This window comes from Camelus bactrianus, chromosome 3, assembly GCF_048773025.1.
Source record: "Camelus bactrianus isolate YW-2024 breed Bactrian camel chromosome 3, ASM4877302v1, whole genome shotgun sequence".
In the NCBI taxonomy this organism is placed as follows: Eukaryota; Metazoa; Chordata; class Mammalia; order Artiodactyla; family Camelidae; genus Camelus; species Camelus bactrianus.
The window spans coordinates 38,052,769-38,076,512 of record NC_133541.1 but is presented as its reverse complement, the minus strand read 5'-3'; the positions used below and the strand labels follow the sequence as shown (position 1 = coordinate 38,076,512).

Below are 23,744 nucleotides of genomic sequence, written 5' to 3'. Positions count from 1 at the left end.
AATAAACTGATGGGCAGTCATTCAGTTGCTTCAGTCATTTAATTGTATCATGTTCTAAGGGCAGGAAGCTTTTTGCTGTTAAGATCTCTTTTTTTCTGGAAAAGTTCCTTGTCATCTTTAGCAATAAAGGAATATGTTAGCAAAACAACAGAGTGGTTATTGGCTTTGCTTGTAGAATTCTGCAGAATTCTTGGTGACTGGCAACCTAGGCAGTGGGAACCTGTGTGCTCTTGCAGGCCACAGAGGCTGATTAGCCCAGAGCTCGTGCAAGTCAAGTCTCCTAGTAGAGTCAACCTGAAACTGTGCTGGGGGTCCCCAAAGCCGAATCAGAGATCTTTGCGTTCAGGCCTCCTGCTCCTTCAATCTCCGTGGACATTGAGATGCTGGACTCCTGGTTCCATCAATGCATACTGCCCAAGAGATTTCTCCAGGAAATTTCCACATACTCCTTACTGCTCTCATTGCTTATCTGAATATGCAAGGCCCTGACACATGCACAGCTCCAGACAACGGCCTCTCTGCTCTGAGATTTTAACCACTCAGTCACTGCTGCTGTGTCTAGACCACTGGAAGCTTAAGAAGAGAATGGGAGTGTTATTGGCATCCTGTGGCTCTATCAACCATGGAATGTTTGCGAGCTGCAGTAGGAAGACTGACATCCTGGAACCTACAAGCCTAAACCCCTGGAGAGGATGGAACCAAGCACTCTCTGAAGGTGAATAGAAATGATCTTGTCTAAAACAAGGGCAATCTTAGGACTCTCTGTCTTTGGCCTCCCAGGCTTGGCTCTTGGTCAAGTACTGCAACTATTTAGGCTGGCAGATCCCCAGTGGAATTTTTTTTAAAAAAGCAATCAGCCTTTTGTTCTTTGCAGAAGCAATGAACCAACTGGTATCCTGAGTGCCTTCCAAACACCAGAGGTTATTTCACTCTGCTTTACAATAGTCTATTGCTTATCCCTAAGAGAAAAGTGCTAATTTATTTCAATATCTTCTATGAGTAGCTGTCAATACCATAAAATCATCAAGCACTTTGGAACTGAAAGAGATCCTAATGAAACTTAATTTTCCTCATTTATGAACCGAGTGGTTTTAGACTAGAACATCTCTAAATAGCCTTCCAACAGTAAGTCTATGACTATATATACGATACGTGTGTATGTATATATGCACATACACATGAAAAGAGGCCATAAAGTAGCAAGATGAAATTTTTTATCACAAACATTCCAAAATGTATATGTAAACTAATTTTTGAAGAAGTCTCAGCAGAGTATGAACATAAAAGCAATTTTAATCTTGCCCACCATGCCATAGTAAACAAAGACCATTTTTTCAGGTCCCAGATAAAATCTCAAGCAGGCCCATAGCTTTTCCAGGCCCAAGAACAGTTTGTCACTTTAAAAATTAGAACAGTTTAATATCAAAACTCCAACCTAATTCTTACCTAAACGTCTAGATCAAGTTGGCTTCGGGCTTGAAAGCCTGCAGCAGAGAACTGGGTGTCATTGGCTTCTTTTCTTCTCTCCTCCTTCATCCACCTCTTCTCCAGCTTCTTAGATGTTTTAGACCTCACAGGTCAGACCCAGGGAGAGAATGGATGCGGTCTTGCAAGGCTGATAGATTCACTCTGGCCCCTGCCTCCTGGGTGCTAGCTGTGGCATAGCTGCCTCTTTCCCTAGTTGGACTTCTTAGAGTTTATCTCATTCAATTGCCCTTGCTTATGTCTCCCCACCTGCCCCAGGATTCTGGCTGCCCACCTTTCTGTAAGGGTCCCTTCTCTACTCTAGGAAGTTCTCTTGGGCAAGGTCCATTTGTCTTAGTCCAGTCAAGCTGCTGTAACAAAATACCACAGATTAGGTGGCTTGTAAACAACAGAAATTTATTTCTCAAAGTTCTTGAGGCTTGAAACCTGAAGTCAGGGTGCCAGCATGGTTGGATAAGGGCCCTATTCTGGGTTGCAGACTACTGACCTCTCACTGTGTCCCCACATAGTGGGAGGGGCTAGGGAGCTCTTTGTTTTACCAGAGCACTAACCTCATTCACAAGGGCTTCATGGGCCTCACTCTCCTGACCTTATCACCTCCTAAAGGCCCCACCTACTAATATCATCACCCTTGATAAGGTTGTGAGGGTAAAGCCTTCATAATGGGATTGGTGCCCTTGTAAAAGAGACTCCAGAGACCTCTGTTTCTCCAGCCACCATGTGAGGACACAGGGAGAAGATAGCTGTCTATGATCCAGAAAAAGTAAGCCCTGGCCAGACACCAGAACTATTGGCACCTTGATTTTGAACTTCACAGCCTAAGAACTAGAGAAATAAATTTCTGTTGTTATAAGCCACCCACCCAATCTATGGTACTTTTCATAGCAGCCCAAATGGACCAAGACAACACCTTTTCTCCCCAGTCTGAATGGTGGTTTAAGGAAGCATTAAGTGGTGCAATTTCTTCTCTATGAAGATGAAATTGGAATAACGTAATCCAGGAATGCCTGGCTGTTCCTATAAGAGCTTTGCAAACTGTTCCATGACAAATGCTGGTAAAGACTCCTGAGATGGCAACTACAAGTTCAGATATGTAAGATACACTATTTTTTTCTCAGCCTCGCTAGATAAGCTCAAAATCTCAGACATGTAAACTATCTGTTTGCTCCAGGAAACCATTAAAAATTCCACTAACTCATAAATAATGACTTCATCGTGTCCCACAATGACCTTTCTCCCCAGTGCGTATTAGCAATTGCATTCCTACAAGCAAACTAAAAGATGGCTTATTAGCTTATTATTCGTTTAATTATCAGAGATGAGAAATGTGTTCCAGCTCAACAAGTTTAAAAACAATCTTTAAACAAGCACATTTTTAAACAGTGATGATTTGACATTGATATTCTGAGGCATCTAATGAATGGCTATATGCATATGGTCAAAATATATCATAGATAACCAGGAAATCTATCATTCTGAGGTCAGAGTTGCTTAAAGTTAGTGATTAGTCCTTGGAGCTTTTATATACCAAACCCTAGAAGAATGATCTCAGTTTTAATCATCGTTGAAAGAAAAGAAAAGAAAAATGAAAGTGAGTTTATTTAAATGTCATTTCAATGGAAGAATAAGGAAGTGGTTTGGTTTCTTTCCCTACCTCTGGAAAATTACATGACACAGTAAGTACTCAATGAATATTATTCTTGATGATGAAAGGACCATGAGGACAATCATTTTAGTGTTCCCAGGACAGACCCTATCATTGAAATAACCCTCACCCACAAACATTGGTTAGAATCACAGTCATTTATTCACCAACTGTTTGTGCCAATGTTGTGCAAGGTGTTGAAAATGGTATAGTCAACCAGACGTGGTGCTGCCCTCTTATAACTATATGGGAAACAAACAGAGACAGGCATTGACAATAGAATGTGGTAAGATGTTTGGTGGAGGTACTCTGTTGGCTCTGTGAGCACCTGAAAATCAGAAAAGGCTTTAAGGAGGGATTTATATCTCCAACCTGGGATCTAAGAAATGAGCTGAAGTTAGCCAGGAAGTGGAGAAGGGAAGGAAGTCCCAGGAATGGCACAAAGGCTAGGGGTTGAGAAGGGGCATCCAGGATACTGCACACAGTTCAGTGTGATGAGGTCGGGGGAGAGAAGATGAGACAAGAGACCAGAGAGGCAAGCAAAGAACACAAGATGGAGGTTTTTGAAGGTCACATGGGGAAATCTGGACTTTGTCCTAAGGATAATGAGGCACCATCAAAGGGATATAAAGTGGGGGAAAGGGGTTGCATGCTCTGATGTGAAGGTGTAGAAAGAGCTCTGGCTACAATGCGAAGAATGGAAGGAAGGAAGTAAAAAGGGAGTCAGGGAGACTAGTTAGGAGGCTGCTGCATTATCCAGGTAAGAGATACAGAAACTCAAAGTAACACCGTGGCAATGGAGATAGAAATAAATGGATTTGAAATATTCAGGATATAAATTTGATGGGTCTTGGTGATTAACTGGATGTGGGGAATGCGGAAGAAGGAGGAGCCAAGGATGACATATGGTTCTGACTACAACAATTCAAGGGGTGATGGTGCCATTCACTGAAAAAGGGAGGGGGGTGGGGAAGGGCTCAGGGGTGGAGATGGTGAGTTCAGATTAGGAAGTTCCCACTCTAAAATATTGGTAGGATATCCATGTGGAGATGACAAGCACACTGTTGAATTTTCTATGGATTCTACAATGAACAGATCAACAGAAATGGAACCCACAAAGGAGTCTTAAGTTGTGGTGGGAAAGATAGGTATCACTAAAGCCAAGGGAAGACAGTTTCAAGAAGACAGTGGTCACTACTGTCAGATGCTGCTTAAAGCTCAAATCAGATAATGCCAAGAAAGCAGCCTTAAAATTTAGCAACAAGGTTATTAGGGTCTTGGCAGGAGCAGTAGCAGAGGAACGTTGGAACAGAAGCCAGATTTCAAGGAGAGTTTCAGCATGGAGGGTAAGGAAGTGGTGATGGTGAGTGTAGACACTTGTTTCAATATGTTTGCCTAAAGTCAAAAGACACCAGATAAGGAAGTAGGTGGATGTTTTAAAGTGTAGGTTTCATTATTATTCCAGTAATGTGCGGCCAACAGATCTGTAGATGACTGCCATTGAAAACACAGTTTGTTACTCATAATTTTCATGGAGAAGGGGCACACCAGGCCACTCAGGGTCACAGAGGAAAGCATCAGGAGGAAGGAGAGGGGGAAACGTGCAGGAGATTTGATTGTGGTTTTCACAGGAAGGCAAGGCAAGGCAGGGTAGGCAGGCTTAGGATTGGCTAGTTGGAATGATTTCAGCAGGCTCTGCAACCAGGGGCTATCTCTAGCCCTCTGGTATCTGGCCTTGGGGTGATTAGGGCAGGAGGATAGTGGGCCAAGTGTAAGAACCCTGTGAGAGCCCATAAAGGAGGTAGCTGGGTTGTGGGCTCTGAAATTGGAATTTGGTTGATTTGCCTAGGAAAAATACATTCTCGGGTGAGTTGTGTTACCTCTGTAGGAATTAGCTAACCCTGGAAGGAGGAGGGCAGTGAGGGAAGACCCTTCCTGGTCAGTAAAGCTTCAAATGTCAGAGGATCAATAATACAGAAGTATGAAAATATAGTTAATACATTGGAAAGGAATGTAGAAGCAAGGGAGGGTATTACTTTTAGGATGGTTGAAACTTGAGCTTGTTTAAAGACTGATGAAAGGTAGCAAGTGAGGCAGCAGGAAAGAGAAGGGACTTACAATGGAGCAAAGTTATCAGACAGCAAGGGGAATATAGAGCCTTAGAACTGACCTTGGCAATGAGCAATCGCTTGAAATGTTGCAGCAAAGTGTTATAGCTCAGTGTTATAGCTCAGTTATGACAGCAACCTGGATCTGGGCGAGAGACCAAGCAGCATTCAGAGAGTTGGAGAACTCAGGTTTTGTTACACCAGCGGGCCCAGAAGAGTTAACACTCCAAGCTCTGGACCCCGTTTGTAGGTTTACACAGGCTTTTATAGGCTACCAGTCTAGACTTTGCAACATTTTGTAACATCATATGCAAATAAGTTATAATAAAGGTGACTAATTAGGAACAAGCTTTGTAGAAATAGACCAATCAGGAGTGAGGGAAATGGACCAACCAAGAGTGAGCTCCATGCAAATGAAGTGCTACAAGTGGGCCAATCAGGAGTTAGTTCAGGGAACCAATAGAATTTTAGGGGTAAGTTCCACTTTCTTAGAAGTAAGCCGTTTCAAAGGCAAAAACTGAGATAATGCCTCTGGGCCAGGGAACCAGATGGTGCTGGCAGGGGAGTAGTGGCCCTGCGTGGGGGGTCCTGCTGGTCTTTTTCATGGGGCTTCCCACATCACCACTATGATGGGAAAGGAGGGAAAGGTAGGCTTCCCTACAGGTAAGTGTGTGGCAAGAATTTGAGGGAGTTTCTCTCCGGTGGCTTTTATTTTCTCTTATAAAATAGAAGAAAAATTCCCCAACAGAAGACTGATGAAATACACACACACACACACAAACACACACACACACACAAACACACACACACACACACACACACACACACACACAGAGATGCCAACTTTATGGTGAAATTTTTCTGATAGTGGTTTCACTTATAAAAGACAAAACAAAATGTGTCATTAAGTCATTCTCTTTCCTCCCTTTAACAGGTAGGTCTTAATGCCCAGCCACCGTCTGTAGGCCCAGGAGATGCCTTAGCCAAGCTCCAATGAGCAGTGTGAGGACCAGCACAGCTATTGATGAATCCTGGGTGCCAGCTCGGATCATAGGTGTGATTGCTGTGTGCCCAGCGAGTCTTCAATCCTTGGAACACTCGGGAAGGACAGAGAAGGGAGGGTTTTCTGAAGTCCGAGAGGATCCTGTGGCGCTAGGAAAGGATTATTGAAGAAGTGGGGCTCACCTCAGAGAAGCACAGGATAAGAAGAAGGAAAAAAAGTACCTAAAGTGAGAAGTACAGAAGTCCAGCAATGGCCGGTGTAATTCACTTAGACAAACAGGTCACCTTCCTGAAACCCACAGTGCATGTTATCCAGATGCTAACCGCTCTCTCTTGCTGTCCCCTCCATCCCTCCCTTCCCCTCCGTCTCCCTCTCTGTTTTACAACTCTTTAGACCATTTTCTGTATTCATTGGCTTCATATAAAGCACTAATCTGCTTTAAAGCCCAAGTGATGACTTCCTGTTACTTAGTTGGCTTCCAAATATACTCCCAGAAAGATGAAGCTGTTTCAGACTCCCAGGCCCCACTTCCCACTGTGGCTTCACACAGGAAAGGGAATTTCCACCCCACACAGCTGACACCAGAAGGCTGGAGGCTCCTCTGCATGCACAGCTGGTCCAGAGCCACCCCTGATGGTGCATTAAGAGGGCACTCATGTAAAAGCAGTGCCCTGGCTTTCCTTGCTGTTCTTAGAAATCTGCTCTCCAAATCAACCGTAGAACAAAGTGGGGAACAAGTTATTTGCCAAAATGGCCAGGCCTCCTATTGTATCTTAGGGAGGGAACAGAGAGGGGGAGGCTACCCCTCCTGCCCTCTGCCCCAACTCTGGGGAGCAAGTTTCTGTTTACCACAAAAAGGGGTGTCCTTGAGAGGTCATCTCATCTCTCATCAGCACTTTCCCCCCACACACACTCTCTCCTTGCACTGTTGGAAAAAAGAGGGGCTCAGACCTGCTTTAGTAAAACTTCCAGAGAAAAAGATTTCATAAACTTCCGCAGTGACTATTTCAAAACTAAATAACGTTCTGATTTTGCCAGCCACTGAAATGAAAGTAGGGAAAGAGAGTGGAGTGTGTGTGTGGGTGTGCTGTTGGGGGAGGATAAGCAGGGAGGGGAGCATCATGGCAAAAAGGGAAAACAGGAAACAGAATTATGAAGAGGAAGAGCCAGAAAATGAAAAGGTTTAACTGACATCCAAGTTGAGAATTTTGTGTAAAGGTATAAAGTCTTCTCTTTTCTTCCTTTCGTTACCTATCCAGCATTTCACCACGTTCAGGAAGAATAAAATGCGACCTACTCCACCACTAGAAATATAGTTGTTGCAGAGTTTTTTTCCTTGTTAAAAAAATAAACACAGCTAGAAATCCCATGAACCAAAGTTAACAGCTAGTATTCACATCAGCCTGGCACAGACTGTCCCTTGGGGGTTTTCAGCCCACACCCCCTGCTGCCATGACTCCGCTCCCCAACTTCTCTCTATCAGGAATCCTCTCTGCGCCTGAATTTTTGTGCTCGATGACTGCCTGTGGCCTTGGGCCGCCACTCTAAACACACAGCTGTTCCGAACCTCCCCCAACTCCATTCTCCCCCTGTCTCAGCCGCCCACTCTCTCCCCTCCCTCTGAAACGGAGATCCCGCTCTTCCTGGATGATTTGCTGGAGCATCTTGGCCAAGATATTCCCTACTGACATTATGGCTGAGACTAAACCCCTCACATTTCTCAGTCAAGTCAATGGAACCGGCTTTCTTTTTTTGCCGGCAGGAGCAGTCAGTGTGAATGATTTTCTGCCTGGAGCCAGTCCATCTGGGGCCAGAGGGTGGGGGTGGCACTGCTGGACCTTACATCACTTAGAAAACAGGTTGTTTTTCTAGGATGACCTGAAGAGATTTATTGACTTCATGGAAGTTGGAGGAGAGTGTTTAACTTCATTCAAAATGGCGGCTGCTGGTTGTTGCTACCAATAATGAGGACTCAGAGCCCTAAGTTCAAAGACTTTCTCCCCTGCATGTTTCTTGGGCACCAGGCTTCCTGTGGTGGTTGCTGGTGGCTGTAGGGAGAGCTGTGCAGGTCCCTGCTTTATTGGAAGTCTCACACCGGCTGACAGCAAGGCCAGGAAAGGGACATCCACGCAGAAGATGTGAGAGCCCAGGGTAAGTCTTGAGCCTTAGTGCCCCGAGGATTTGTGCTTAAGTGATGAGAACAAAGAGGGTAGAACTGGAAGGAAGGTCCCTGCTGTGGGGAGATGCCTGCAGTGGTGGCTGTTATTCTCCGTTAGGTCAGCTCACCTCAGAAATCTGGTAAAGTTAATAAACAGCACCACGAAAGTGGGTCTTCCAATAGAATTGGCTGGATTTCTTCAACCAGTCAATAACATGGGAAAGAGGGGTAGGAACTGTTAACAGTTAAAAGAAATTTAGAGACATAACTGAATGTCTCCAATTGGTTGGTCAGGGACCAGCTGAAGTATAGTCCCTGAGAGGATTCTAGTTTGAATAAACCATCTGTTAAAAACCTTTTGAGGACAATGGTGATATTTGGGAACTATTGTTCACTTTATTAGGTGTGATTATATGAATATGTGTGATAATGGTATTATTGTATATGGTATTATGGTTCTGTCGGAAAACGTCCTTATTTTTAGAGATGTATACGTGAGTATTTAGGGGTAAAATGTTATATCTGAAATTTACTTTGAAATAGTTGAGCAAACAGAGCAGGTGAAGTAAATACGTCAAGATGTAAGCAATTAGTAAATCTAGGTGAATCTAGGTAAATGAGTACTCACTGTATCCTGTTCCATTTTTCTGTTTATATGAAAATGTATGATTTTAAAAGTGTAAAAACATTAAAAAAAAAAAAAAAAAAAAGCCTAGGAATGTTGCCAGAGACTAGGTTCTTGCCTCGCCCAGAAAAGAATTCAAGAGCAAGGCATAGTAAGTGAAGGCAAGTTTATTTAGAGAGATACACACTCCATAGAGTGCAGTCCGTCTCACTCAGAAGGGAGAGTGGCTTAGGAGATACCTACTCTGTAAGCAGAATGCGTACCATCGTAAAAGGTGAGAGGGAGAGAGGCCAAGAGGTGTGGGGGGTGTTTAGTTTAAAGTAAAAGTAGAAACACACTCTGTAGACAGAGTGGGGGCCATCTCAGAAGGCAAGAGAGTGACCACAAGGTGTGGGGCTGTTAGTTTTTATGGGCTTCGTAATTTCCTATGCTAAGGATTAGTTGGACTAGTTGGACTATTTGGGGTAAGGCGCAGGGATTTCCAGGAATTGGGCCCCACCTACTTTTTGACCTTTTATGGTCATCCTATGAACTGCCATGGCGCCTGTGGGTGTGCCATGAGGCTCAAGGTCTACTGGAAATCGAATCTTTCACCATGTTGGTTCTAACCAGTTTGTCCTGTCCTTGATTGCTGTGTCATTCCTTCAGTGATTGTGCCCTGCCCCCTTCCCTCCTGTCTCAGGAAGGTAAGAAGAGAAAAACTCCCCATATAGGTCAGTTGTTACCCACAACACTGTTTGCAGGGACTATGGGTAAAGACTTACTAAAACCCAGTTGTTGAGGTAACATCAGGTGAAAGGCAGACAAGTAGACAGACCACGTCACAGAGCAGTGTATCAGGTGCAATGGGAGCAAGGGAGGAACAAGGGAGGAGTGTTTCAGGGGCCATGGGTCTCAGGTAGGGTGGGAACTGGGAACTGGTATTTGAGGGGGCGGGGCCTCCTGAAGAAATGACTCTTAGGCTGAGGCTCGATAAATGGGAAAGCTTAGCCAGCAGAGACATTACAGGACTGGCCATCCTCCTCCAGCCAGAAAGCACTCTCAGACTTAGGGGCAGGAAATGAGACACTGGGTAGAAAGGGAGGCTATGGGAAAGGGGATTGTCAGAGGACATGGCTTTTTAAGCCCATTTGTGGCAATACCCTCCTTGAGAAGGGGAGAGAAAGTTAAACTGAGGGTCCCTCCGTAGGGGACCAAGAAAGTCATTTTTCAGAAAAGCCAAGAATGAGTCACAACAAGGCAAGACAGCTTTAAGGAGACACAAAAACTATCAGGCAGCTCCAAAGGTCAAGGCAAGGGTCAGTAGCCTCCCCAGCAAGTTTTCATCACCCATCCCTGTTCCCACTGCCCTAACCTGAGGCCCCAGCCTCAAGCTCCAGAGTCTGTTCTGCTTTCAGAAGAGGGCTCCAAAGTAAATCTGAACCCCTGCCTGGGGATCCAGGGTACAAATATTCTCAAATAACACTTAATCCTCCGTAAATTTAACTAATCCACTCCTTGTGGTACACTGACTAACAAGAGGCAGAAAAGAATAGTAAATAACTGGAGCGACTCCAACATCAGCAGGTTCAGTATGTCCCTGCAGGTCTGGGCAGTCGTCCCCAAAGACCAGTGAAGTGGCCCAAAGTGTGGCTGATGATCCAGCATCCTATTGCTTCCAAAAGGAACAGAAAAGCCAGTGTCTGGAGAGCAGCTATGTGCTTGGTTAAAGGAAAGCAGGGACCATAAATTATTCAGAAGATCTTTTTATAATTGACTTAGAGCTGTTGGAATATTATCACAGAGTGAGAGGTTTTGGAGGAAACTTGGAGAAATTCTAATCCAGTCTTCCACCCCGCAGAGGTCCTGTTTACTTCAAAGTTTATGCCATATTGACCCATCAGCAAGTGTGTTGCTGTCAGTTTCTTAAACAAAGACCTTGCCTGTGATTAGGGTTAATTTACAAGTTGAGACAACGTCACTGGAAAAAGAAAAGGCAACCAATACAAAACCAAAACAGCCTCATTTCACACACTGATCTTTTTTCACTGTGGAAAGCAGTTTTCAAATTTATTTGCCCAATATTAGCATGTGAACTAATGGGATCTGAAGTTTTCCTGGCTAGGGACCATCTTTATCCTTAGATACAAGGTCCAGTGTAGTAGCATCTGAAACTGCGGTTAAGCTCCAAAAGTAGAAACTGTGTCTGCTCAAATTAAAATCTGTCTAATTTCCCTAAAAGCAGAATATATAGTTGGATTATCCTTTAGCACTTGAACCTAGTTCAGTGTACTCAGCTGAACACCTGATAAAATAGTTGACTTGTATTTAGAGTCCGGGTTGCATTTAAAAACAAACAACAACAACAACAAAACCCAGCCCAGCACAGTTGAAGGAGCAGAACCACATTCAGAGGGAAGGTACCTCACCCTCTGAGAAGCCATTGGAATGGAGACCCACCAGAGAAAGCAGGCCACAGCCTCCTGGTGCACGCCCACAGGCAGAATCACTGCACACTCTACATTGACTTTTTCCTCTCACTTTTCCTAGTGCACATATATTTGATTTTTCAGAAGTTAAATAAGCTGATGACATAAGTCCAGACAGAAGTTGAAAGAGTTCGCTTCTCATCAGTTTATTTCCTGTTCTATTTTGTAAGATCTCATTAGGATTTTTACAATTGCTCGAGTGGAGCTAAATTTTTTTCTTATGATAGATAAACCAATTGTGTGTTGCATACTTACTGCTCACCAGGCACTTGCTCAGTATTATGACCGAGCATTAAAAATAGCCTTTGCTCTCCAGGAGCAGATAGAAAAATTGAAAGAGAAGAATCTAGAAGGCTGCATTGTCAGAGAATAATACAGGACAATTTGCAAGCAGCCATCTCAGTGTGTGATGAGAAGTGTTAGGGCTTTCCTGAGAGGAGTGGAATCACTGCCAGCGAGGGAGTCAGGGAGGGCCTTGTGGGAGTGGGTGGGTCTGGGCTGGGAGGCAAGGGCCTTAATCAGACCATCGTGGCTGAGTCTGGCCTCTGCCACTTACTAGCTGTGTGACTTTCTAAGTCTCAGTTTCACTTCTGTCGAATGTGGATAATAATAGCATATGCCTCGTGGGGCTCCATGAGGATTAAGTAAGATCTTGTGTGTAAGTGCCTGGCATACAGAAAGCGTTCAATAAATGCTATTATTCTTATTCTGAGCAGGACCGTAAAGGGTGGGTAGGATTTAGACAAGCAGGTGGGGGAAAGAGAGAGTAGAGTCCAGGCTCTGAGGCCATCTGGACGGAAGAGAATGGGAAGAAAGGACAGCGGTGATGAAACTGATATGAGTTCTGATCCTGGTTCTCCTGTTTTCTTGTGATTCGGGGCAAGTACGTTCTGTGCTTCAGTTTCCTCATCTATTAATAAAGATGAAAATAGTAGTCACCACATAGGGTTGTAGTGAGGATTAAATGAAGTAATATATATTTAGATGCTCAGCATATCTTGGAAGGCAAACAGAAGAGACTGGTGAGCTTGCTTGACTCTAGGGGAAAGATTAGGGAAGGAAGACTTACTTCGTATACATCTTACTCTATGTCTTTCAATTTTTTTTTTAATTTTGTAGTGGGTGGAGACTACCAGTTTTAAAGAATGTAATCTCAAAAAGCATATGCAAAAAAAGAGATCAGTACATGCCTGCTACATCTTAAATACAAAAAACAAAAAAAAGAGAGAGAGGGAGAACCATTGTTATTATTCCACAATAATTGTTCTTATTGCTATATGTACTCCCCAAGGAACAAGACCACACTCTTTTGCATCTTGCTAAAAAGAAAGAGTATGGGGTAATTTCAAGATGTAGTCAAAAAGGTGCATCGGTTGTTCAGTGGTAGAATTCTCATCTGCCAAGATGTAGTCAAAAATCTTCAATATTTTGAAAAATAAGAACAAAACAATTTTATACAGTATAGCACAGGGAACTATACTCAGTAGCAATAGCTTGTATCCTGTAATGAAAAATAATATGAAAAGGAATATATGTATGTATATGTATGACTGAAACATATTGCAATACACTGGAAATTGACACAACATTGTAAACTGATTATACTTCAAGTAAAATAAAAATTTTAAAGGCAAAAAAAGAATAAACCATAAAAAAAAATAAAAAGATGCTATTGTTTTAAAATATATTTCTAAAAAAAGATTTGCAGAAAAAAATGCTAAAATCATGTTTAGCCTTCTGAAGGAAACAGTTTTCAAGCACTTAAAGTAATTTTGGCAGCATATATTGAGATAAGAAGAATTAATTGACCCCATCACAGTTTTGTCCCCTTTAGGCATTTAAGCAATCCCAGGAGGATTTTGACTTGTTTTCTCAACTTCTTAACTGTTAAGGAATAGGCCTTAAAATAAGTTTATATTTACTTTTAAAATGAATGTATTCTTAAAGTTTTTATCCAGATCAGATCTCTCTGACATAATTCTGAGTTTCTGAGAGCTCATAGTAGTTTTATGCTTCAAAATAATCTGTCTGTGTTTCTGCTCCATACTTGGAGCTTGAATTTATCTCTGCTTTCTTTCTCTTCTTTTTTTCCTTTCTTGTGCATTTCCCATCCTTTCCTGCTCACAGTTTCCTGTGAAACTGTGGTAGATCAGCTTGATACGTTCTCATTGGCAGTTCTATGGCCTCCTAGGCAAAGATATCAATTCTAAAAGGCTTCCCCAATTTCTGCAGAAACCCACGTCAGCCCTGAGAGCCCCAGGCTTTGCTTTTCAGCCTTGGCTTGGAGCCCTGCCTCCCCTGAGTGCTCATACTCACCTAGCCTCCCAACACAGCCCACCTTCCAGGGACCTGGAAGGAATCAGGGCACGAGAAGCTCAGTTACTGCCAGGCGCCCTGACAGGTAGGGGGAATCTTCCTGTGTTAAATGGATTGCTGACTTTCCAGAAAAATCTGACCACTTTACATTTTGTATTAATCATCAGAGGGCCTTGCCTTCCTTCAGATAAACTCAACCTATGACTCTTTCCTCTTACTACAGGAAATCTATTGTGTGGCAAATATGCCGACACTGCTCAATCCCAGAGTAAAGTTACAAAAAGCAAGAGGAAACACTCTCAGCAAAACTTGAGTGCCTGAGGTTTCATTTTTACATAATTTTAATTTTTCTCCTAGTAATAGGCAATATTTTTCTGAAAGTAAATTTTACTTTTTACTTTTCAGATTGGAGATTGTTTTTCCATCTGGCTTTTCTACTTTCAGATTCATTTGTTACAAAGCTGAAGTCAAAATTCTCACAGCTCATCAGTGGCAACTTGATTATAGATCTTCATCCAAGAAATAAAAGTAACATTGATTTGAAGAGAGGACAAATGTACAGAAAATACATTCAGAGATATCAGACTTTCCCGACATCCTGCTGTTTGCCTCGCAGAGCAGAGCAGATCTCACATTCCCCCACATTCCTCTTCTTTGGCTCCAGAACATGTCTCTGGAAATTCTCTTGTTTGACAGCCAAAGATACGCATTTTTAGAGCCTGACCTGTGAGAGAGGGCAAAGGATCACTTTTTAAAAAGAACAAGACTGGAGTTATCACTTTTTCCAGATGGATATGAAGTAATTTTTCAAAGAAATAAAGACATTGAGTTCTTTGGAGTCTTGTCAATAGCAGTTCAAAGTTTGCATTATCAGAGGAAGGGAGAAGCTTAATCTTCTAGGGAAAGATGATGGACTTAATGATTGGAACCGAGGACCAGATTTTCTATATAGCCATAAATTAATGAAGGTTAAGCTGCAGGGCCCCTCACTTGCAGGGGCCCCTGTGAGCACTAGGGGATAGCTGCTGGTGGAAAAAGGAGAGCAGATTATAATCAAGAAGCATTTCTTTGGGGAGGGGGAGGTAATTACGTTTACTTTTAAATTTTCATTTATTTATTTATTTCGAGAAGGTACTGGGGATTGAACTAGGACCTCATGCATGCTAAGCTTGCACTCTACCACTGAACTATACCCTCCACCTCAGGAACCATTTCTATGTAAGCATTTCTGGTAAATTGCCTAATCTTAGAAGGAAAGAACTCAAATCTCCACAACTTCAGTAATTTGTTGTGATTTATTTTCTTTTTCTGTGTATTTATTTTTCATACCCACTTTTTATATTCATAATTTTACATTCTTTTCCTTAAGGAGAGTACCCAAAGTTGTGTAAGCTTCAAGACCCACAAAATCTGGCTCCACTATGTATAAGAATGAATAATGTTTAATTATAATTTATTGCCCAGTGTCAGTTCCTAGTAATCTTAATTGGCAGCTCCTTTTAAATTTTAAAAACAACCATAGTATATTTGATTATATACATATATATCATAGTGTAACCTTTCCCTCATTCAGCCAAGACACGGAATGAGAATTTAGAGAAGTGTGTGACTGTGCGAGTGTGTGGGTGTGTGTGCTCTTGCGCCATGGATTGAGGAAGGGAACATGATATTAAGACTCTAAAGGCAGGACTTTCTCCTTCTTCCAGAACATGAACTGTTAATGCTTTTTCCTCACTGAGATATTGAAATCTTCTAAACTGGCAATATGTTTGTGGCTTTTCAAAGTTATGAACATGTACTGGTATTTCAAAGAACCCACCAGCACCACTGTCCATCCTTTCCCTGAAGTAGAGTTTGCTGGACTGAAAGAACTTATCATTGGATCTTCTATAAGGATATAGTTGATCATGTTGTTCGGCGTTTCACACTGTCCTATTCTGGGAGACTCGCCAAAGAATTTGCCTGGTCTTAGTACTAAGAGTGATATACTTATTTTAGGCCATTGGCCTTTTTTCATCCTATCAACTGTGTGAACTGTGTAACCACTTTGCACTTCCTGCTTTGAGTTGGTTGCTGGTAAGCCTGAAGTTAAATTTGCACTCGGGCCACACTTCATCATTATGCTGTGCTTTTGTAATCACATCCCTGGCTCCATTTTATGTTGTCTTTCTTCTTTTATTTCTAATTAGTTTCTGTGGGAGCCCATGATTGGGTCAATAAATTGTAACAGACCCCAGCCGCTTGTGACCTTTAAGAACAACAAATGTGCTTTGCTAGCAGGCGCCTGTGCATCTGCACTCCTGTCTCCTTGCTGTAAAAAGCAGAGACAATGCCTTGCTTGCATAGTTGAGGTTTTAGCCTAGGATGCTTCCAATGGCAAAGCCATTGTGTGTCCCTTGCTATAAACGCAGGACACGGCTTGTTTATCATAAGCATAGGTCCATAGTTTAGGATTTACTCTTCTTGTTGCAAAGCAACAACCTATGCCCTCAGCTGTAAACGCTGGGCATGCTTTCTGCTTTTTAGATAGTCAGTAACCCCAAGACAAGGAACTGGCTGGTCTGGTAGTCTGTTTTGTAATCAACATCTTCTGTCTGAAGAGTGTACCTTGTTCCCCTCTCCCCATGTCTGTCCTGAAGATTAATTAAGCCTTTGTACTTATTGTGGATTCTATAATCTCTACTTGATGCTGTCTTTCCTTAAGCTCCTACATCCCATGACACAACTGTTGGTGATTTTCCTTTGATTGTACACAATGAATGTGGGAACATTTGAGAGGCTTGAGGAGTTGGTCCCCGACTCCCTCTCGCTCTCTTGACTTTCCAGAGTCTCGAGTAATTCATTCCATCTTGTTGGGACTTCCGCTGGACAGAACCCACAATTTTCATGCTCTTCTGTTCATTTTATAGATCCTTTCTCAAGAGAGTAAGGATATGAATTAATGAAACATTATTTCCAAAGCACTCTGTTTATAGTTTTATCATAGCCACATGGATTTGTAGCAAAATTTCTTCACTCACCACACCAGGAAACAAAAAGGTTTTGAAGGTAAAATATTAAGCTCTGAAGCATCCCTCTTGTTGCTTCCCACTTACTCTCTCCACACTTGTACTTGCTCACCTAGAGTCTAGTGTGCCTCTCACGTCATCCCAGCATTCTGTCACTTAATCCTCAAGGAACACTTATGAGGCATCTGCTTTTGTTGTTGTTGTTCTTTTTTTAATTGAAGTATTGTTGACTTACAATGTTGTGTTAATTTTTGGTATACAGCGTAGTGATTCAGTTTTATCCACACACACACACCCCTATACATATATATATATTCTTTCTCATATCTATTTCTAACCTGTCATTGCCACACTCAGAATTTATCCCACCCTCTATCTCTCCCTACCCTCATTTCTTATAAGGAGTGCTCTGAGAGTACTTACCAAGATTCAGATTGTACTCAGGATATCTATCAATGCACTCAAGGTAGATGGATGCAAATGGAAGTTTCAGAGAAGGTTCTCAAGAATCTGAAAAAGAGCATGAAGGCACTCTGGGCCTAGGAATGGCATCAGAAATAATTCAGACAGGAAAGAGATCTGACCGTGGGAGGCGGAGGCCCATCCTCCCTGTACCCTCCTCAAGACTTGAGCTATCTTTGTGGAGACACTAGACCTCCTGAAAGACGCAGGCAGGGCCTGATGTGCAGAGTGTCCTGAAGGTGTGGAAAGCTTAACAGGGACAGGGGTTAACTCTGGTCAGAACTAGTTTGAATTTTTTTTTTTTTTTTTGCAGGGGGAAAGTTATTAGGTTTATTTATGTAGTTAGTTGGGTTTTTTGTTTGTTTATTTGTTTTGTTTTGTTTTTATGGAGGTACTGGTAATTGAACCCAGGACCTTGTGCATGCTAAGCATGCACTCTACCACTTGAGCTAAACCCTCCCCACTGGACTAGTCTGAATTTAATAGCTCCCATTTCAACTTCTAATCACTTAGAATTTCAGATTCAGGTCAGAGTGAGAAACAAAGTCTAAAGAGAAGGCAGGCACCAACAGCCCCAAATTGTATTTCTGATGTACTTTTGCCCCAAATGCCCCTCTGATGTAAGCAACCCTCAGTCTGTCTTCCTGTCACATCCCCCACCATCTAACTTCAGTCTCCTAGAAGCCCTCTCCTTGATACCATTTATTTATTTTCTCTGTTTCGGTCAGAAATACCTTTCTCAGACTTTTTCTCCTATTCCTAAAAAGAGGGGGTGAGTTAGCTGTGAGTAAATTTGAGATTTTGTGTGAACCAGACTGGTCTAAGTATTTTATTTCCACCTACAAATTGAGATGATGACTACTGAGTTATGTCACCTAAGAAAGGAAAGTTAACAGTCAAAAATACTTGAAGACTCAGAAGGGAAGGAGATGTTGAATGGTATCTTAGTCAGTCTGGGCTGCTATAACAAAGTCCCATAGACTAGGTGGCTTATAAACAACATAAATTTGTTTCTCACAGTTCTGGAGGCCAGGAAGTCCAAGATCAAGGTGGCAGCAGATGTGTTATCCGGTGAGCGCCCACATCCTGGTTCATAGACTCCACAACTGAGGTTGCAGACATCCAAACTGTGACAATGGCACTATCTGACACAATTTGTTGCCTCCCAACATTCATTCCCCAACATTTTTCCTTGCTAACAAAATCTCAGTTTTGTTCAAGTATTAGATGAACATGTGTCTCAGAAACACCGGGCTCTTCCTCATTCCAGGGATGAATCCTGATTAGTCTAGGCTGATCGTGGTATTCTGTTTCCCTCACCAAGGCTTATAAAGCAACTCAGGAAACAGGTCTGCTAGGAGAACTCTGGAAGAACTTTTATCTGTGTAATTGGAGCATGAAGAAGGACCATGCCTTTTCCCATCTTCCAACCCTAGGACATGCTGAATTCCAGCAGCCACGTTAAGGATACGCCGGGATGAGCCTGAGAACAAGCTGGGGATGACAGAGCAGAAAAGTGGACAGAACCTGGGTCCTTGAGACACATCTTTGAGCCATTGAATTAATCACCTCTGGAACCTCCTTACTTCTAAAATTTTAATGAGAGGTAATGACATTGTCTTATTTAAACTAAATTTAGTTTTCTTTTCTGTTACTTGCATCAGAAGCATATCCACTGATATAATGACCAAAGGTATAAGAACAACAACAACAAGAAAAAAACCAACAATAAGAGTATGCATGTTAGCAACAATTAAGTTTCCCAACAAGGCCAGTAGCATCAAATTAAGTTATATGAATACCACCCCTGACAATTTACCATTTTCATTATGATCCTTTTACCTAAAGTTATACATAGTGTCCAGTAGTTTGCCCTAAGTTATTTTATACTCACTACTTTTTTTTTCCTTTTTTGAGGGGAAAGGAGGTTGAGGGAGCAGCTGATTGTAGAACAGGGGTCAGGAAACTTTTTCTGGGCCAGGTAAAGGCCAAGTAGTAAATATTTTATGCTTTGTAGGCCATATGTCTCTGTCACAACTTCTTAACTCTGCCACTATAGCACAAAAGTAGACATAAATATGACATAAATGAATGATCATGACTATGTTCCAGTCCAATTTTATTTATAAATGCTAATATTTGAATTTCCTATAATTTTCATGTATATCACACAATATTTCATTGTTTTCAATCATTTAAAAATTTAAAAACCACACAAATGAGTACATGTAAAACTAGGGAAATCAAGACAAGATCAGTGGATTATATCAATACCAATGTCCTGGTTGTACATTGTATTGCATGGTTTTGTAAGATGTTACCACTGAGGAAAACTGGAGAGTACACAGGATCTCTCTGTATTCCTTTTTTTATTATGGTAATATATATATAACATAAAATTGATCATTTTAATCATTTTTAAGTTTAAAATTTAGCGGCATTAAATACATTACAGTGTTATTCAACCATTACCACTATTCCTTTCCAGAACTTCTTCATTCCAAAAGGAAATGCAGTAGCCATTAAAAAATACCTGCTCATTCCTCCTTTCCTGCAGCTCCTTTCAGTCTCTATGAATTTGACTACTCTAGGTACGTTGTATAAATAGAATCATACAATATTTGTTCTTCTGTGTCTGTGTTATTTCACTTGGCATAATGTTTTCAGGGTTCATCCCAGGTAGCATGGGTCAGAATTCCATTCTTTTTTAAGGCTAAATGATATTCCATTGTATGTATATACCACATTTTGTTTGTCTTGTCATATATCGATGGACATTTGACTTGTTCCTACCTTTGGATTCTGTGGATAATGCTGCTATGAATGTGGGTGTACAAATGTATGTTCAAGTCCCTGCTTTCCATTCTTTTCTTATACCTACAAGTAGAATTGCTGGCTCATATGGTAATTCTATTTTTAATTTTTTGAAGAGCCACCATAATGTTTTCCATAACAGCTACACTATTCTACGTTGCCACCAACAGTGCAACAAGGGTTCCAATTTCTCCACATCCTTGACAACACTCGTTACTTTCTAATTTTTGGATTTTCCTGATTTTTAGATAGCCATTCTAATGGATATGAAGTTGTATCTCGTGGTTTTGGTTTGCGTTTCTCTATTGATTGCTCATATTGAGCATCTTTTCAAGTGTTTATTGATCATCTTTATATCTTCTTTAAAAAGGAGAAAGGAGAACAGTCTATTCAACTCCTTTGCTCATTTTTTAATAGGTTGTTTGTTTTTTTGCTTTTGAGTTGTAAGAATTCTTTATATCTTGTGGATATTAATCACTTATCAGATTTATGATTTGCAAATATTTTCACCGATTCTGTGGATTGCCTTTTCACTCTCCTCATAGAGTCCTTTGATGCACAAGTTTTTAATTTTGATGAATCCAATTTCTCTAATTTTTTTCTGTATAGTAATACATGCACATATTATAACTGCACATGAATCTACAGTTATCTCAAATTTTAAAATTCAGTCAGTCAGACAAATGTAAATACCATTCTTAGCTTGTGGGTCATTACAAGAATAAGCAGCATTTGGCCCACGAACTGTAGTCTGCCACCCCTGGTGCAGATAGAAAATGGAGTTGCAACTTTTTCTCTGTTATTCAAAAACTCCATCCACTCCCTTATCCTGCTCCTAACCCACTACTTCTGGGACTCAAGAACTTAAAATAGTTCAGCCACATATATTTATATATATATATATGAATATGTGTATAAACATGGTTCTATCTTATGTATTCCAAAAATCAAAGGACTAATCCAAAAAGTAGCTATAATTCCACATTCAATTTTAAGAAAAGCTTTGCTCTTAACATACATTTATTCTCTTTGTTGCATTGTGGCAGAGGATTTTAGGACCAATTCCTTTGCAGACACCCACCCAGCCTTCCTCCCCTCCTGGGAATCCTTCCTCCACCTACACAGACAGCAGTTTGGCTTCCTACGGCCTCCTGAGGCAGCCTCTTCTGTTGCCTAAAAGCTCTAATTGTTAGAAAGTTCTGTTATCACCGCATTCCAAGGAGACTTTTCAATCCCTCTTAAAAATTAAGCACAGTATCTGGTTTAAAGAAGGTTTTCATAACGATAATGTTCTAGTTCTGAAATACAGAGGCGGCTTTGCGTAGTCTTCCTATTTTCCATAATTTAACTTAATGTTACGTAAGTTCTTTTTTATATATGGAGTATTTTATAATAAACAAATTTTAAAACAAGCAATTCATCATTCTTGTTTCTATCAGAAATATTATTATGTAAAAGGCATCAGTGCAAACCATCTCAGAGGTTTTTGCGGATAAAAGAAACATACCCAGGGCCACAGCCCTATCCCAAGGCCCCTTGTGAACTACCCCAGACAATTCAACAGCCTCCACATAATCATCCTTGCCTCTCTCTGGTCTGTTTTCACTCTAGCCAGACCGATCTTTTAAAAAGGTGTATCTAATTTTACCACCCTCTTGCCCTACATATTTATTAGTCTCTCATCAATCTCAGGATAAAGACCAAAGTCTACCAGGGGCCACCAAGCCCATTGCTGGCTGTCTCCAGCCTCATCTTGTCACCTCCCACAGCCCTCCATGCTCCATGTCCTCAGTTACTACATTTTGTCATGCTCTCGGAGGTGCTGTTTCCTCTGTCTGAATGCTCTGTTTCCACCACACACACCGCTCTCTGCCAAGGATATATGTTTTCATTTCTCCTGAGTAAATATTTAGGCGTTACATGTTAGATGTGCTAAGTGTATATTTAACTCTATAAGAAATTGCCAAATTGTTTTCCAAAGTGAATGCATCATTTTGCATTTCCATCAGCAACATATGAAAGTTCCAATTGCTTTAATTCTTGCTAGCACTTGGCTTGTATAGTCTTTGTTACGAGATTTTTTTACCTTTTTTTAATTTTAATTTTTAAAAATTGAAGTATAGTTGGTTTACAATGTTTCAGGTGTACAGCAAAGTGATTCAGATGTGTGTGTGTGTGTGTGTGCGTGCTCTTTTTCAGATTCTATTCTATATGCTATATTTTTAACAAAGCATAAAATAGTATCTGACTATGAGGTTCAGCCAAAATGCATAGAAAATGAGTAACTCCTCAACTCAAACAGCGACAGTGCTCTGGTCTAAGTTTTCTCTCCCCCTCACCCTCCAATGTTTATAGTAATAACCTTTAGCCAGGCTGCTGCGAAAGCACAGGGGGATTTAACATGCTTAACCACAGAGATTGTTTTTCAGACTGAATTGATAAAAGCACTGCAGCTTCAGAGTCTTACCTTAACATCTCTACAAAGCGCAGAGTTGCTCCTGAACACAACTCCTCTGTTGGAATCAAAGCGATGAGTGTGAAGGTCCCATGTGTGGAAATGTCACAAAGGACATAGTCACACAGGGCACAAAGACTTCCGGGAACGGAAATACTTTTGAAGGTTAGTTAACATATTTTCCAGATCAACTGCTGGTTAAACTCTTTAGAAAACTATCAGTGAATAATTTTTATTTTCCTTAAAACAAAATCTACATGTTGGTAAGCGCCAGGGGATGCTGGTTCCTTTGACAATTGTAGTTTTCAGTACTAAATGTAAGAGCAGCTAACATTACCACCAATTAAAAGGCTGATGTGCAAATTGCTGGGAGTGTTTTATAGACAATTTGCTTTTTATTTCATCAGAATACTCCAGTGAGAATGTTTTTGACTACAAGGTAATAGAAGGCTCGCTCTAGAGCTAGCCTTTGCTAAGGTAACATATTAATGAGTCATCAGAGGCTATAAATAGAACTCAGCATGAACTTCTGTCCACAATTACACCACTATTCCCACAAAGAGAGCTGTTACTAATGACAGAACATGGCCTGCTAGCCACTGTTACAACCAAGCGGGGGTGCGGACCCGGGGAACCACAGCCTTGTGGGAAATGTGCCTAGGTACGATTTGCCAAGACGTCATTATGTGCTTTTTTGGTCTCCCTTATAGCCTGTGGAGCAGTTGTATCTTTTTCCTCAGGGATCTTCGTTGTGGGTGCCAGCCAAGATTTTCAAATTCTCTTTCAGATGATAAATCCCTGACAATAACTGCCTTAAGGCAGTTATTTATCTCACTTTTGTCCCTTCCCCTCTCCTCCCCAGCATATACTAGAGTCTGTCATGCAGCACAGTAGCAGGTATGTAGGAGGGACCAATGATTATTTACCAGATAGATGGATGGCTAGATGAGTGAATGGAGGGACAAGCATGTTAACTCTATGCTTCCATATAATACTCTGGAATTTTGACCTTTCATATAAACATGTAAATACATTCAAGTCGATCTCCTAAGTAATATGCATCTAAATGTTCCCCGACACTCCCCCCCAAAAAAAACCCCACCAACAGCCGTACTTTGTGTCTTCACACTCTTGCCCTGCTCATTTCTTCAGGAGATAGGAGAGAATAAAGTATAACCTAAAAGCAGAGAGAGGGCA

The 23,744-nt window shown here is 41.4% G+C and overlaps 1 long non-coding RNA gene across 1 annotated transcript; it reads left to right on the top strand.

The window, feature by feature from the left end:
* Window positions 1–8,238: 8,238 nt before the first annotated feature.
* Window positions 8,239–22,553, top strand: LOC123620057 (uncharacterized). Its single transcript, XR_006728769.2, has 3 exons — window positions 8,239–8,392; window positions 18,715–18,884; window positions 19,767–22,553. It is a non-coding gene; the product is annotated as an uncharacterized LOC123620057 (long non-coding RNA).
* The last annotated feature ends 1,191 nt before the right edge of the window (window positions 22,554–23,744 follow it).